Source organism: Triturus cristatus, chromosome 11 (assembly GCF_964204655.1).
Source record: "Triturus cristatus chromosome 11, aTriCri1.1, whole genome shotgun sequence".
NCBI classification, from domain to species: Eukaryota; Metazoa; Chordata; class Amphibia; order Caudata; family Salamandridae; genus Triturus; species Triturus cristatus.
Window position 1 is genome coordinate 602,672,711 of NC_140594.1, and position 13,555 is coordinate 602,686,265.

Sequence of the window (13,555 nt, forward strand, 5' to 3'; positions counted from 1 at the left end):
CAGGTGGGTCTCTTGTAGAAGACATATGTCGATGTGGTGTCTGGCCAAGTGCGCATGCGTCAACCTAATCTTGCGATGGTCATTAAGACCACGTATGTTCCAAGTCAGACAGCGTAACTCGGTCAATGGAGCAGTGGATAATAGTCCCTACGCAGCAGTGTGCCAATGTGCGGGGCTAGGGGCAGGGCGAGCAGCCGGGTATCCAGTGTATCAGTCCCGACACTTAGCAAGAGAGCGTGGATGTGTAGAGGCAACACCGAGTCGTCCATCAAAAGTGTATGACATTTCTGCAGGTTAATAACAACAAACAAAACAGTCCCCCCCACCCAACCTCCCACTCCAACCCCCCAATTAGGTTGAGATGCCGTACCCCTCCTCAATTTAACCCATAAAGAAGTCAGTTTCACGGGAATCATCCTTTCGAGGGCGTGGGGTTACCTGCACACTCCCCCATCGGTGAACAATAGGGTGGCCGAACATTCCACCTACTAAAGCCCCAAGCAGATCATACACAACAGGCAACGACTTATGCATCACCCTCAGTATTAACGGTGTCACACGTGGAATCTATGTCCAAACATGAGTCTGTGGGATCCCAGATGCAGCTAGTCTGTTCTACCGTCACCACCCACCACAGGCAGCAAGATATAAACATTCAAGTAAGTTATGGGTACTCATCCGCAGAGTGACCTGACGCCATGCTGCACAGTAGTATAACAGGGGTCACAGAAAAGTCCGGCAGTTCATTCCACGTCGCTCAGCTGGTCCACCGGGGATGTCGCACGACTTGCGCGCTGTTCCCCAGTCGTTCGCTCCGCTCTCCTGGCAAATTTCAGCGCCTCCTTCGCCTCCGTGAAGATCAGCTGCTTCCCTTTGTGGTGAATTTTTAACTTGGCAGGGTACAACATGGCATATTTGGTCCCCACTTTTTGAAAGAGTTTTTTGGCAGGTATGAATTCGCGCCTCGCTGCCTGCACCGCCTGTGTGAAATCGGGATATAGGGAAATGGCCATGTTCTGGAAAGTGAGGGCTCCCTTTTCCCGGGATAGCCGTAGTATAGTGTCTCGGTCACGGTAATTGAGAACGCGAGCCAGGATCGGTCTCGGTGGTGCCCCAGGCACCGGGCGAGGACCAAGTGTTCGATGTGCACGCTCAATCAAGAACATTGCCGACAATTCTGCCCCAAATAAATCGCGGAACATGCCTTCCACAAATTGCTCCATGTTGCCGATATTTGTGGACTCCGCAATTCCGAGAATGCGCACGTTGTTTCTGCGAGAGCGGGCTTCCAAATCCTCAGTGCGCCCACGTATTATATCCAAGACTTTGTCCATGTGCAGCAAACGTTCCCGGGTTTCCCCCAGGCCTTCCTCGCAGTCCGCAATACGCGTCTCAGCCGCCGTTAGCCTTTCCCCATGTTGATCGACTGTGCGCGACAGGCCCTCCATTCGCTGTGCCATTGTGTCAAGTTTGGAGTCAATTTCCCTCAAACAGCCCTTTAGTTCACGGAACATACCCTTTATGTCGTCTTCTTGTGAGGGCTCCATCTGTGTCTCAGGGACCACTGTCTGCGATGCCGGCCCCATTTCCACGTTACGGGCGGATTTTCTCTCGAACTGTAGCCGCGGCTGTTTATTGTCCGGCTTGCCCATGATCCCGCAGGGGAGATCAGCCAGGGGGATCCGATGTTGGGGGCGATCACAGGCAAACACACCTCGCAGTCAAGTGCCGCTTCCTCGGGAGGTCTCCCCTTGCAATTCCCAGGCCAGCGGCCGCGACGATCGGCCCACCGCGCCGACAGAGAAGGACTAGGCCAGCCCCACCTCACGGAGAGCGCGGCTCGGGGCCGCTGCGTGGACAGGCAGATACGTCGACTCAAGGTATTAGAGGGAGCGGCCCATCACCCTCGCCCAGCCCTACAGCCGGGTCGCCAAGTCCCTCCGTCCAGTGGCGTGCGCCAACTCCACTTGGGCGCGAGGTACAAGGAGATTGCCGCCCTCAGTGGTACACCGATCTCCGGCCGCGTCGCCACCAGGCCTGTCGCGAGTGTTCCTCCGGCAGCAGTAGGCAACAGCCCCAACCCCAAACAGGGCCGGGAGAGCGAAGGACAGGCGACCTCCTCCAGCAGCCAGGCCAGCGCCGATCACTCAGGCTCCCCGGAGCGCGGTCCACACCGCGGCGGCGGCGCCAGCCGCGGCAGCACTAGCAGGCGGCTCCGCAGCGCTCAGGTCCTACCGGAGTCATCGTGGTGTCCTCGGGTCTCGAATTACTTCCAGGAGCGGTCCGCACGCAATCTCCCCAGGCTCCCGATGCGGCTCACCGGCCCCACGGGCCCCGATCTCAGCAGCGCCGCAGGTCCTCTCCGCCTGGTCTCCCCACGTGTCCTAGCGAGGGCCCAAGCCGGGGACTCGCGCTACAGCGATAGCCGACCCTCGGCTCGCGGGTTTTGCGGCAGCACAGCGCAGGGCCAGCGCGGCCGCAATACTGCACCGATTTCCTCCGCGGAAACTGCCGCCAGGTCCCCAGGTCGTCAACACCACGTTCCAACCGCTCTGGCTGCCCGGGCAATGAGGCAAACACGGATGGGTTGACGGATGATGCGTTCGGCCGGCAGAGCCCCGTTAAACGGCGGCCATCTTGCGGCTCGGCTCGGCCACGCCCCCCCTCTGCAATGCCTCATTCATTTCCTTTATACCATAATTTTCATGGTGGTGGAAGAGCTGGCAGTCACAGTGATGCTCCAGTGACAAAGTTGTAATTTCTCGTTCGCACTGCCTGAGAGGCATTGGGTAGATGAGCCACCCCCAAGCTGACACAAGTGTTCCGGTCATCCAATTACCAGGAGCATTAACAATTTACCACATTTATCAAAAACTATTTGTGGGAACGAACACTGTAGATCTGTTAAAAAAAATTTAGGTGCATTATGTAAAATGTAAATTTAATAAAATGATTCCTGAAAAATAAGTTTATTCTGCTTTCCAAGTTATTTTTATTCACATATTTACAAATATTATTGCTATAAAAAATAAAAAATTACCAGAAATTGATGTTCATCTTCAGGTGACTTCTTTTCGTTGCAGACCCCGCAGAACTCGTCAACAGAATCTAGATGTAATATTAAGTTAAATTAGAACATCTTAATAGTAAAATAAAATAGAAATTACACTTATCTGATGTTTCAATTACATGTTTTTAACTTTATAAAAATTACTATTTTTTTTTGCATATGTCTAGAATCAAGGAAATTAAGAATATTACAATTTTGAAAAAATGAAAGGTTTAACCACATATTAAGGAATTATATGATGGCAGATAATGTGCATGTTTAAATGCATACCAAGTAATACATGTAAAGAGAGAACCATGTCTGTTGTTACATTAACGGATTCATTGCTACAAGTCTAATCATCCATTTTTTAAAAAAGTGGCTCTTTATGATGGCAGCAGGATCACCACCCCCGTGCCGGTGGTGTTGATCCTCCCACCATCACAATGTGATTCAACCACCCCAAAATTCGGATGGCGGTGGAAATCACATTGTTTACACGGCGTGTCTTGCAAGTCGGTCATTTTCTGTCTGACTTGTGTAACCCTTAAAAAGGTCTTCATTGCTACGGTGCTTTACACGCACCGCCCTAGTTATTAGTATGAGCCCGTCCATATGTCTTTTTGCGGCGGATATCCAGCCTCCAAAGAGACAGACTGATAGTCTATTTTGGTGCACGTTTATTAAGCACTCTGTGTGGTCGCACTGTGCCTTTGGGGTGTACGGGTACACACAAATATTTTCCATGAACAAGGTGGCATGCACCACCTTGTGCCTGATACTTTGTACGTTTAAAATGCACATAAGAGCCTTTTAACATTGCGGAATGTGCTGTTGCCTGCAGCACCGTTCGCAATGTTAAATGGCCAGTATGCACCTGCCATAATGGGGGGCGCATCCGAATTGGGCTGTTGGGACTGCCGGAAATCTGGCTGCCGGTCCCATCACCATTAATATGGTGGGCGGACTTATGTCCGACTGCCATCTAAATCAGCCCCTAAGTACAGATCATATAGGTAATATTCAGTAATTACCAAAAAAATATATATTTTATATTCTAAACTTGACATACTTCTTTGACGGTGTAATAATTTTCAAAACTTAATGGCAAGACAAATGTCATTTTTTAACATACTCAAACATTTACATTTAATTTTAAATAATATTCACACTTTTAAATTTATTAATAATTAGCAATGGAATCAAAACATTCAGTTGCCACAAAGGGATTACATATAAACCAAAAAGAGACATATACATTTTTAAACTCTAACCTGATGACTCCATTAGATCAAGCACAATCTTGATTCTTAAATCATCCATACATTTAGGATTTTGGGTAATTTCTGTTAGCGACTGATGACTGAGGTAGTGATCTGCAAACTAAGAAAATATTGGAAATTCTTACTTTCCTTAATTAATTTTAGAGTAAACTGTCTATGTTATTAAAAAGATCATGTTTTACATTATTGTGCGTAAAAACAAATATTGTGTTAATAGGATGTCATTTTCAAAGCCATACAACTTATTTCCGTTATTCGGAACAACATCAGAGTTCTCAATCAAACCACATTATTACACTACTTTTGGTTTTGTTGATACCCAAGCTGGAATCCCAACCTGCTTCCAATGGCCGATTTAACTTAGTCTGTGCCGCCGTCAGCAATCTAATCTCGGAAAGGCAACCGATACAGCCTTGCTTCCACTTTGAAGGCACATTTTTGTTTTTTATCCAGCACTTTCACAATGGCCAAACACCAATTAAAAGTCTTTTGAAAAATGACTTTGGTAACCACTAACAGGGCTGCATACTCCCCTTGTCCTCCACATTGTGTAGTTGTGGGCACATGTAGTGCCACATCAAATACAAGCCACATGTGGCTGCCACCACAAGAAGCCTGCAAGACTGTGCAGTGTTCATTAAACTATGCATTTTTTTAATGTGGCTTGTGCTGCGAAGATCAGCATAAGGTGCAATTGAAAAAATTCTGTATCACACAGCAAACTCAGATATCAGATTCAAAATTTGAAAATATGAACTTGGACTCCTTGTTGGCAGTTCGGCTTACGCAATCATGAAGGTTTAATGCGATTCAAAACCGACATCGTAATCCGGATCAATGTGTCTTTAAGTGTTTTTACATGACGCTGGCTTTTTATCATCAATGAACTCTCCCTCTCCTGCAAATTATTTCAGAAAAAGCCCTTGTGACTATTTTATAAAATTTGTTTAAAAAATTATTACTAAAACTCAATGCAATCAGTTATTATTTAATTTACAATTATCCACTATTACATTTCATAACACCAGTTAAGGTTAATAATATCTTGAAAATTCGTTACCATCATGCAAAAAACACCGCAATTGAAGACGTCTCTTTGCTTTTGGGTACATTGTACCACCAAATCCCAATCATGGTAGCCTGGACGCTTCACACCCTTTAGGAAAGTGCTTTTGAGACATATGAATTAAGATGTTACAAATGTACTGGTTTTCCATCTGAAGTAATCCTTAACAAACAATAAAAAAACATGGTCTCCAATAATGTTATAATGGAAAAACAACATTACATGATTTTTTTTTTAAAGAAATCTTACAAATACAAAATAGAAAAAGCAAATATTTTTGGGGAAAGGGTACCTCCAATTAGTCAATAACTTTTCGTAAGTTTGGGGATTTGTTGTCAATGAGTCATAGAGTAAAATTTTCTTTGTAAGAGGTTTCAATACCTGTGGTGAATTAAGTGAAATTTGTTGTAAAAACATACTCAGAAAGACAAACGCAATAACTAAATGTTATTTTTACTTTAAAATATCTGTTCGTATCAACATAGGTATAGAACATTAAATTAAATTCAATTCTATAGACATAAATATAACCTCATATGAATTGTAAATTTAACACAATTACTAACAAAATTATTCACAATAGTTCTTATGCCTCATTATGAAATTAGACTGTAATGTTTCCATTTATAATGTTTACTATTCCTTATTAAAGTATGTTTATAGGGGTGTAGGGTCGTGCCACATGGCAAAACCCAGTACTAACCACAATAAAAAGTTTTTTGTATGATTAATATTAAAATCCACCCTTTTAAAAACTGGCTTGGTATATGGTTCTCACTTATGAAAGTGTAGCATCGTGCACCAATAGAGAGAACACTTTTGGTGATTCCAGTTTTCAAAAACAACTTTACAAAGCTCTATAAGTGGTAGATTTGCAGAACAGATTTCATGTTTAGTCGAGAAGGACTATAAAGCACTTTTGTTCACAATGCAAAATGATATAGTATAGGTTAAGTGACAAAAAAAAAAAAAAGCACACAGAGGGGCCGATTCAGATTCCGTCCACAAAACGTACCGACTGACACGGAGCCGGACAAGAAACAAACAGACATGGACCAGCACCCTATGACCCGTGCAGTACAATGCAACGCGTGTGAATTACAAACGTCATGTACGGAATACAAGCCTTACAACCGAGCCATAGGGAAAACAATGATCTGGCTGGAAAACAAATGCTAGTTGCAACAACCGACACAATCCTGGAATGAACCCGACCGACAACTAACCGCGATGTCCGATCTGTGCTGTACGATGCAATGTGTGTAAACCCTGATCTACTCGCACAAAGCCCAAGTAGCATAACCGACACGCACAGATAACCGGGAACACAAGTAATAGAGATCTCTGAAACCGACACGTATGAAAGTCAGCGCGAACAAAGCGGAGAAACACGCGCGAGTGAACATCAGAGTCCAGATTGCGGGTACGTGTCATTTGTTTGTGTGGTTGGTGTCTGACTTACCGCCTGCGCTGTTGGCGTCGGTTCCTGATCCGGTCATAGATGTAGAGTACTTCTTTGGCCTGTGCAATGGGATTAAAGATGTGTTCGTGTCGTACACGCTGCTTGTTGCTCTTTTCGTACCTGTTGCAAGCTGGTGCGTCTCGTAGCCGTGGATGGAGTTGTGAAGGGAATTGTAGCTGATATGCTTCTTTTACGGATACTGTGACGTGCCGTTTTTAAAAAGGCATAGAACAAAAATAAATGACTTAAAAAGTAAAGACTGGATAATAAAATGAAGGAGACCGGTGGAACCCAAAGCTGATAGAAAGTTAAGAGGTACCTGCAAGCAAAGGTTACAGAGTTTAAGACACTCAAAAGTGAACATGAGGCACTGAAGACGAATGTCCAACAATGTCAGAATGCAGGAGATGTTGATGGTGTCCTTTAAGTAGCAGCTCTGTGGACGAGGAGACGCCTTAGACGACCAGGGGCCGGATACGAGCTGTCCCAATCTCTGATGTTGAGCACAAAGGAGTCACTGTGCGACAGGAACACACACATGCGTTGCCAGTTAAAAACAATGAGGTTAACAAAAAAGAAGGAAGCAGTGTCAAGAACAGCAAGGTCAAAGGGACTCCGCACATGCATGTGAGTCGGAGGAGGCAACATGTAAGTGTTGGAGCACACAGGTGCGTAACCTGACCCTTGGTACAAGTGACGGACCGAATGAACACGAGTAGCACGAGGACCTCTAGCCAAGAGATGCAGGCACACAAATTACAGATAATGTGATGGGGTCGGAGATCTTTGTAGAAGAGGATGCTGGAGTTAGTAACTTATTTGAGCCTGAAGATCTATGGATTAGAGAGCCAAGCAGCCTATGCAAGTTCACTCATTGGACAGGGGTTCTGTTAAAGGGTTTCCAATGGGTGAAACAGGCCTCAAAGTTATTGTCAAGACTGCGCATGCCTCGATAGTGATGCTGAACTATAATCTGTGTTACTCAGCATGTCGGAGTGCATTGGAGCCCACAATTGGCAAAATTTGCAGCAGCGTTAATGTTTTCGGAGATGCATTGAATTGACTCCTTCTCTCCAAGGGATATTACTTCTGGTGTGTTTGATAACCACAGGCATGTTCAATAACCTGTATAGAGCACAGACACAGACTTTGCAGAAAAAAAGACAAGTAAGATCACGATACCAGGAGCAGCATGAATCTCCCCTCTTGTATTATGTATTCCTTAAGTGATGTCCAACGGAGTTCAGAGTGTACAGATGGTCGCAACTGAAATGGTATGTTATTTGAATCTTGCACATGAAGATTCCATGGACCCAACCTCCAATAAGTCTTTAAGTCCCACCGATAAATGGTTGTGATAAAGACAGTGTCCCTCAAAAAAAAAGCATTTGAAATGCAACGGGTTTCGCCTTTGGGAAATTTAACGTTTTAAGCAATGCATCATATCATCTTGGGTGCTAAAACAGAAAGAGCTGTGTTTGTATCGGATGTTGTGGAATGGTTATGGGCGGCCACATCGCATGTTGTTGTGAAAGTGGTCACATGCCAAAGAAGTGCACAAGTCTTGTGACGATGATGCAAAGTTGGGATACTGACCACCAGGGCTGGCACAAGGGGAGGAGCCCACCCTCACAAAGCAACATGTTTCAATTATGAAAACGAAGATTGACTGCTTTCTACTTAACCGAGCTAACGCAGCAACAATATTGAGACCTTTCAATTTGGATAAATGTCTGTTGACACAAAATGATTTGTGCCGCTACTGGTTCGATCTTGAAGTCGTAGGGTATCTCTATGTCACGACAGAGGTGATTTGCAAATGCCAGGGCACAATGTGCCCCGGCAAGGTGAGGAGGTCAGCGGCTCAATATAGCTGTGTTCCTGAGAACTGCATTTTTTTTTAAAAAGCACTCACATACTATTGTGTATTTCACGGCATTTTTTCGTTTTCAAACTGATTTAATGTGAAAAATGTGGTGCTGTGCAGAGAGTCATATCTGCATTGGTTTGCCGGGCCAACTTTGTTCTCTGCAGAAAACAGCTCTTGTGCCTTATGTTGTGTGTGTGAAGATTTTCTGGGAACAGAAGAATCTCAAAATGTGAGGATGATTATGGGAAGGAGACAGCCACTCCGGCTGCATGTCTCCTCTAACTTTAGCTGCACAGCTAAAACCGCATAGCAGGCGTAGGCAAAGCATCCTACCTCCAAAGCTCACCGACCTCGTCATCCTTATCGTCAAAGGCACGCGCCCTGCCCATGACAAAGCAACCATCCCTCAACTACAGAATACATGCGCGTTGAAAAATCCCACAAGAAATTCTCCTCACTCAAACACCCACACAATGCACTATAAAATATACTAAGCATGCACTCAAACCTCCGGATAACACATTAAACACAAACAACACACATACCCCAAACTACAAAGAACACCCCACCCCACAAAATATAGTGAAAAGTCACCAACCAATCACGAGACAAACAAAGACTGAAAATGCAATAGGAATGTAATTTCCATGCGTCCTATGGAATTTTAAATGGAAGTGCCATCATGAAAGAAGGCACGGATGTGATGTTTTGGGGGGGGGGAAGGGTTTGTAGGTGTGGTACAACAATTATCAGATAGCGGAAGGGACCAAAGAGAGACAGAGAAGCAAAACGGTTTTAGTAGTAAAGGGGCTGATTTACTGGGAAGAGGGAAAATGACGCCATGGCAGTCAGTAGGCGGTACTAAGACACCAATAAAAAAACAAAAAGCATGAAGAACAAGTTACTTTCCTTCGGTAACGATGTATCTGTAAGAAACATTAGTTAGTTAGATTCCTCACCTTAGAATATCCCCAGGCGTCAGACTGGATCTGGAAGATTTTTCGTCAGCAATAACCCTTGCTCGTCGCTAGGCGTCGTCTGCGGCTCCACGTCCGTCGTTGGCGTCGTGCGCCGGAATGACGTCGTCTGAGTACTTAGACGCCGCCCTCGTGCGCTGACGTCAGTTCTTGTACATAGCTTTCCGCGCCAGGAACGCAGAGCCATGCAAGAGACCGACACTGGTGCCAAAAAGGGGCCTGAAAAGGATAACCTTAACCCTAGATGTCAGTTCGCAGAACGGGGAGGCTGTGTGGTTCGGTGCGGAATCTAACTAATTAATGTTTCTTACAGATACATCAATCTATCAATCAATCAATCCAAAAGATTTGTAAAGCACGCTACTCACCCGGAAGGGTCTCAAGGCGCTAGGGGGAAGGGGACTGCTACTGCTCGAACAGTCCGGTCTTGAGTTGTCTCCTGAAGGCGAGGTGGTCTTGGGGTCAACCGAAGGTGGATGGGGAGGGAGTTCCATGTCTTGGCTGCCAGGTAGGAGAAGGATCTGCCTCCGGCGGTGGCCCTTTGGATGCGTTGTACGGCGGCGAGGGCGAGGCTAGCAGACCGTAGCTGGCGGGTGGGCGTGTGGAAGGTCAGGCAGTTGTTGAGGTACTTGGGGCCCAGGTCGTGAAGAGACTTGTGTGCGTGGGTGAGGAGCCTGAAGGTGATCCTCTTGTTGACGGGGAGCCAGTGCAGGTCCTTCAGGTGGCTGGAGATGTGGCTCGTCGGGGGATGTCCAGGATGAGTCGGGCGGAGGCATTCTGGATGCGTTGGAGTCTTTTCTAAAGCTTGGCTGTTGTTCCAGCGTAGAGGGTGTTACCGTAGTCCAGTCGGCTGGTGACGAGGGCCTGGGTGACCATCTTCCTGGTTTCGGTCGTGATCCATCGGAAGATCTTGCGGAGAAAGCTGAGGTTGTGGAAGCATGAAGAGGAGACGGCGTTGACTTTTCTGGTCATCGTGAGGGAGGAGTCCAGGATGAAGCCCTGGTTGCGTGCGTGGTCTGTCGGCTTGGCTTGGGGGCGGTGCCCAGGTCTGGGGGCCACCAGTAGTCGTCCCAAGCGGAGCGTGATGGTCCCAGGATGAGGACTTCCGTCTTGTCTGAGTTCAGTTTCAGGCGGCTGTTCTTCATCCACTCGGCGACGTCTTTCATCCCTTCGTGGAGGATGTTTCTGGCGGTATCGGGGTCTCTGTTGAGGGAGCGGATCAGCTGGGTGTCGTCGGCGTAGGAGATGATGTTGAGGTTGTGTTGGCGTGCGATGATAGCGAGGGGTCTCATGTAGACGTTGAAGAGGGTGGGGCTGAGTGATGATCCTTGCGGGACGCCGCAGATGACTTTGGTGAACTCTGATCGAAAAGGGGGGAGGCGGACTCTCTATGTTCTTCCAGCGAGCAACGAGATGATCCACTTCAGTGCCTTCTCTTGGATACCAGTGTTGCTGAGGCGTTGGACAGGGGTGCGGTGGCAGACAGTGTCGAACGCTGCGGAGAGGTCCAGGAGGATGAGTGCCGCTGTTTACCCGTTGTAGAGCAGGGCTTGTATGTCGTCGTGGCTGCGATGAGGGCGGTCTCGGTGCTGTGGTTGGCTCTGAAACCGGACTGCGAGGGGTCGAGGGATCCATTTGTCTCGAGGAAGGCAGCAAGCTGTCTATTGGCGATCCTCGATGACTTTAGCCGGAAAAGGGAGGAGCAAGATGGGGCGGAAGTTCTTCAGATCGGTGGGGTCTGCTGTTGGTTTCTTCAGTAGGGCGTTGAGCTCAGCATGCTTCCAGCTCTCCGGGTAGGTGGCGGTGTTGAAGGAGGTGTTGATGACGTCTCGGAGTTGGGGTGCGATGGTGGAGGCGGCCTTGTTGAAGACGTGGTGGGGGCAGGGGTAGGTCAGTCGGAGATCCGGAGTGGATGGTATTCATCATGTGGGATGTGTCTTCGGTGGTCACTGTGGTCCAGGTGCGGAGGATGGCGGTGGGGGGCGTTGGTTTGACGCTTGGGTGTGAGGGTGGTGTGCCGAAGCTGTTGTGGATGTCGGCAATCTTGCGGTGGAAAAACGATGCGAGGGAGTAGCACAGATCTTGTGAGGGGGTGATGTCGTTGTTGCCGGTGCTGGGGTTGGAGAACTCCTTGACGATGCTGAAGAGTTCCTTGCTGTCGTGGGCGTTGTTGTCCAGTCGATCCTTCAGAGATGTCTTCTTGGTGGTGCGGATGAGCTGGTGGTGCTTGCGGGTGGCGTGTTTGAGGGCGGTCATGTTGTCAGTGGTCTGGTCGAGGAGCCAGCCAGGCAATGATGATGTCGGCTGCGGCTCTGTGACCGATCCTTGGACCTCCTCCTGGACCGGGATCGAGAGGGGCGCGGAGCCGAGTGGCGAAGCTCGAGAAGCTTACGGGACCGCTAACGCCTAGCTTTCGAGGTCAGGGCCTTACAGTCCGAACACGACTCCGCGTCGTAGTAGAGGCACCAGCGGTGGTGATCTGTCACCGACATCAAGCGGTCACAGTCATCGCTGGCCTTGAAACCAGGCATCCTACCGGCACCAGATGTCGAGACAGTGATCAAAAGGGATCAAAATACTTATTAAAAAAAGACTAAAAGGGGCAGCTCTACCGGATCGGCACTTACTGGCGCGGAAAAAAGAAGAACTGACATCAGCGCGCAAAGGTGCGTCTAAGTACTCCGACGTCATTCCGGCGCACGACGCCAACGATGGACGCGGAGCCGCAGATGACGCCTAGCGACGCGCAAGGGGTATTGCTGAAGAAAATTCTTCCGGATCCAGTCTGACGCCTGGGGATATTCTAAGGTGAGGAATCTAACTAACGTGTTTATTTAAGATTTTTTATCCAAGGCAATCAAAGTTATGGCTTGAAAGTGGGCTTAGCTTCACCCGGTACACTGTATAAAGCATCTCTCGCAGAGCCAGGGCATAAGGTGCCTAGGAAAAACCTAAAAAGATGGGGTAGACCGTCGGGAAAAAAACTCCCATGTCCTGTGTACAGTTTTACGGCAGAGTGGTAGGCAAGGTCACCATGAAGTAGTTGCAAATTGGAGTATGCAGGGAAGGCAACAATTGTGTCGTTTAATTAGTCGCAGTGTTTTTGCCATGCGACCCCACCATAACGCAATACAATAAATAATATCGGGTGGTGTTCATACCTCACTGTGACAGGATATGTTCGGTTCTGCCTTACCCTTAAGAAAGCTAGGCTCTACAGCAGGATGTGAGAAACATGTTTTTGGGCGGCAGATGTTCTATCTTGCTGTACACGTCTATAACAAAGGTCCCGGGAGGAGCTTTAACGTTCATGTAAAGATACATCAAACAATGTTTACATGTGTGGATTTATGAATCCAACATGTTTGGTTTCAAAAATTTACATCGATTGTTAATAACTGTTTTGAGTTGTTTAACCCTTATTGAAGCATGGTCACTCTATATGTCGTAATCACTGATTCACTTGCCACACTGGTGAATAGACTAGATAGGCTGTAGGGTAGTCCGGTTCATGCAATGGCAACCTCCAATTTCTAATGGAGAATAAATTTAGGATTTGAAGAGCCTGCACTATGGGTAACTTAAATTTTTAAAGTGTATTGACTTTATAAATATGGGACCTTACTTATGTTGTAAGTGGTGCAAGCACCGACTTACACATGCTCGCAGCAAGTAAGACTGTGCCACACATAGTTAAAGGGGCCAAAGTGGTGCCCAAGGGACACACCCATGCAAAAGTGCACTGTGAGTGGAATGCAAGACAGATCCTAATTCCAAGAGGAAATGTGCCAACTTTGGAAATGATGAAACATGGATGTTGCATGGACCAAAATTAACATTGTCTCTCT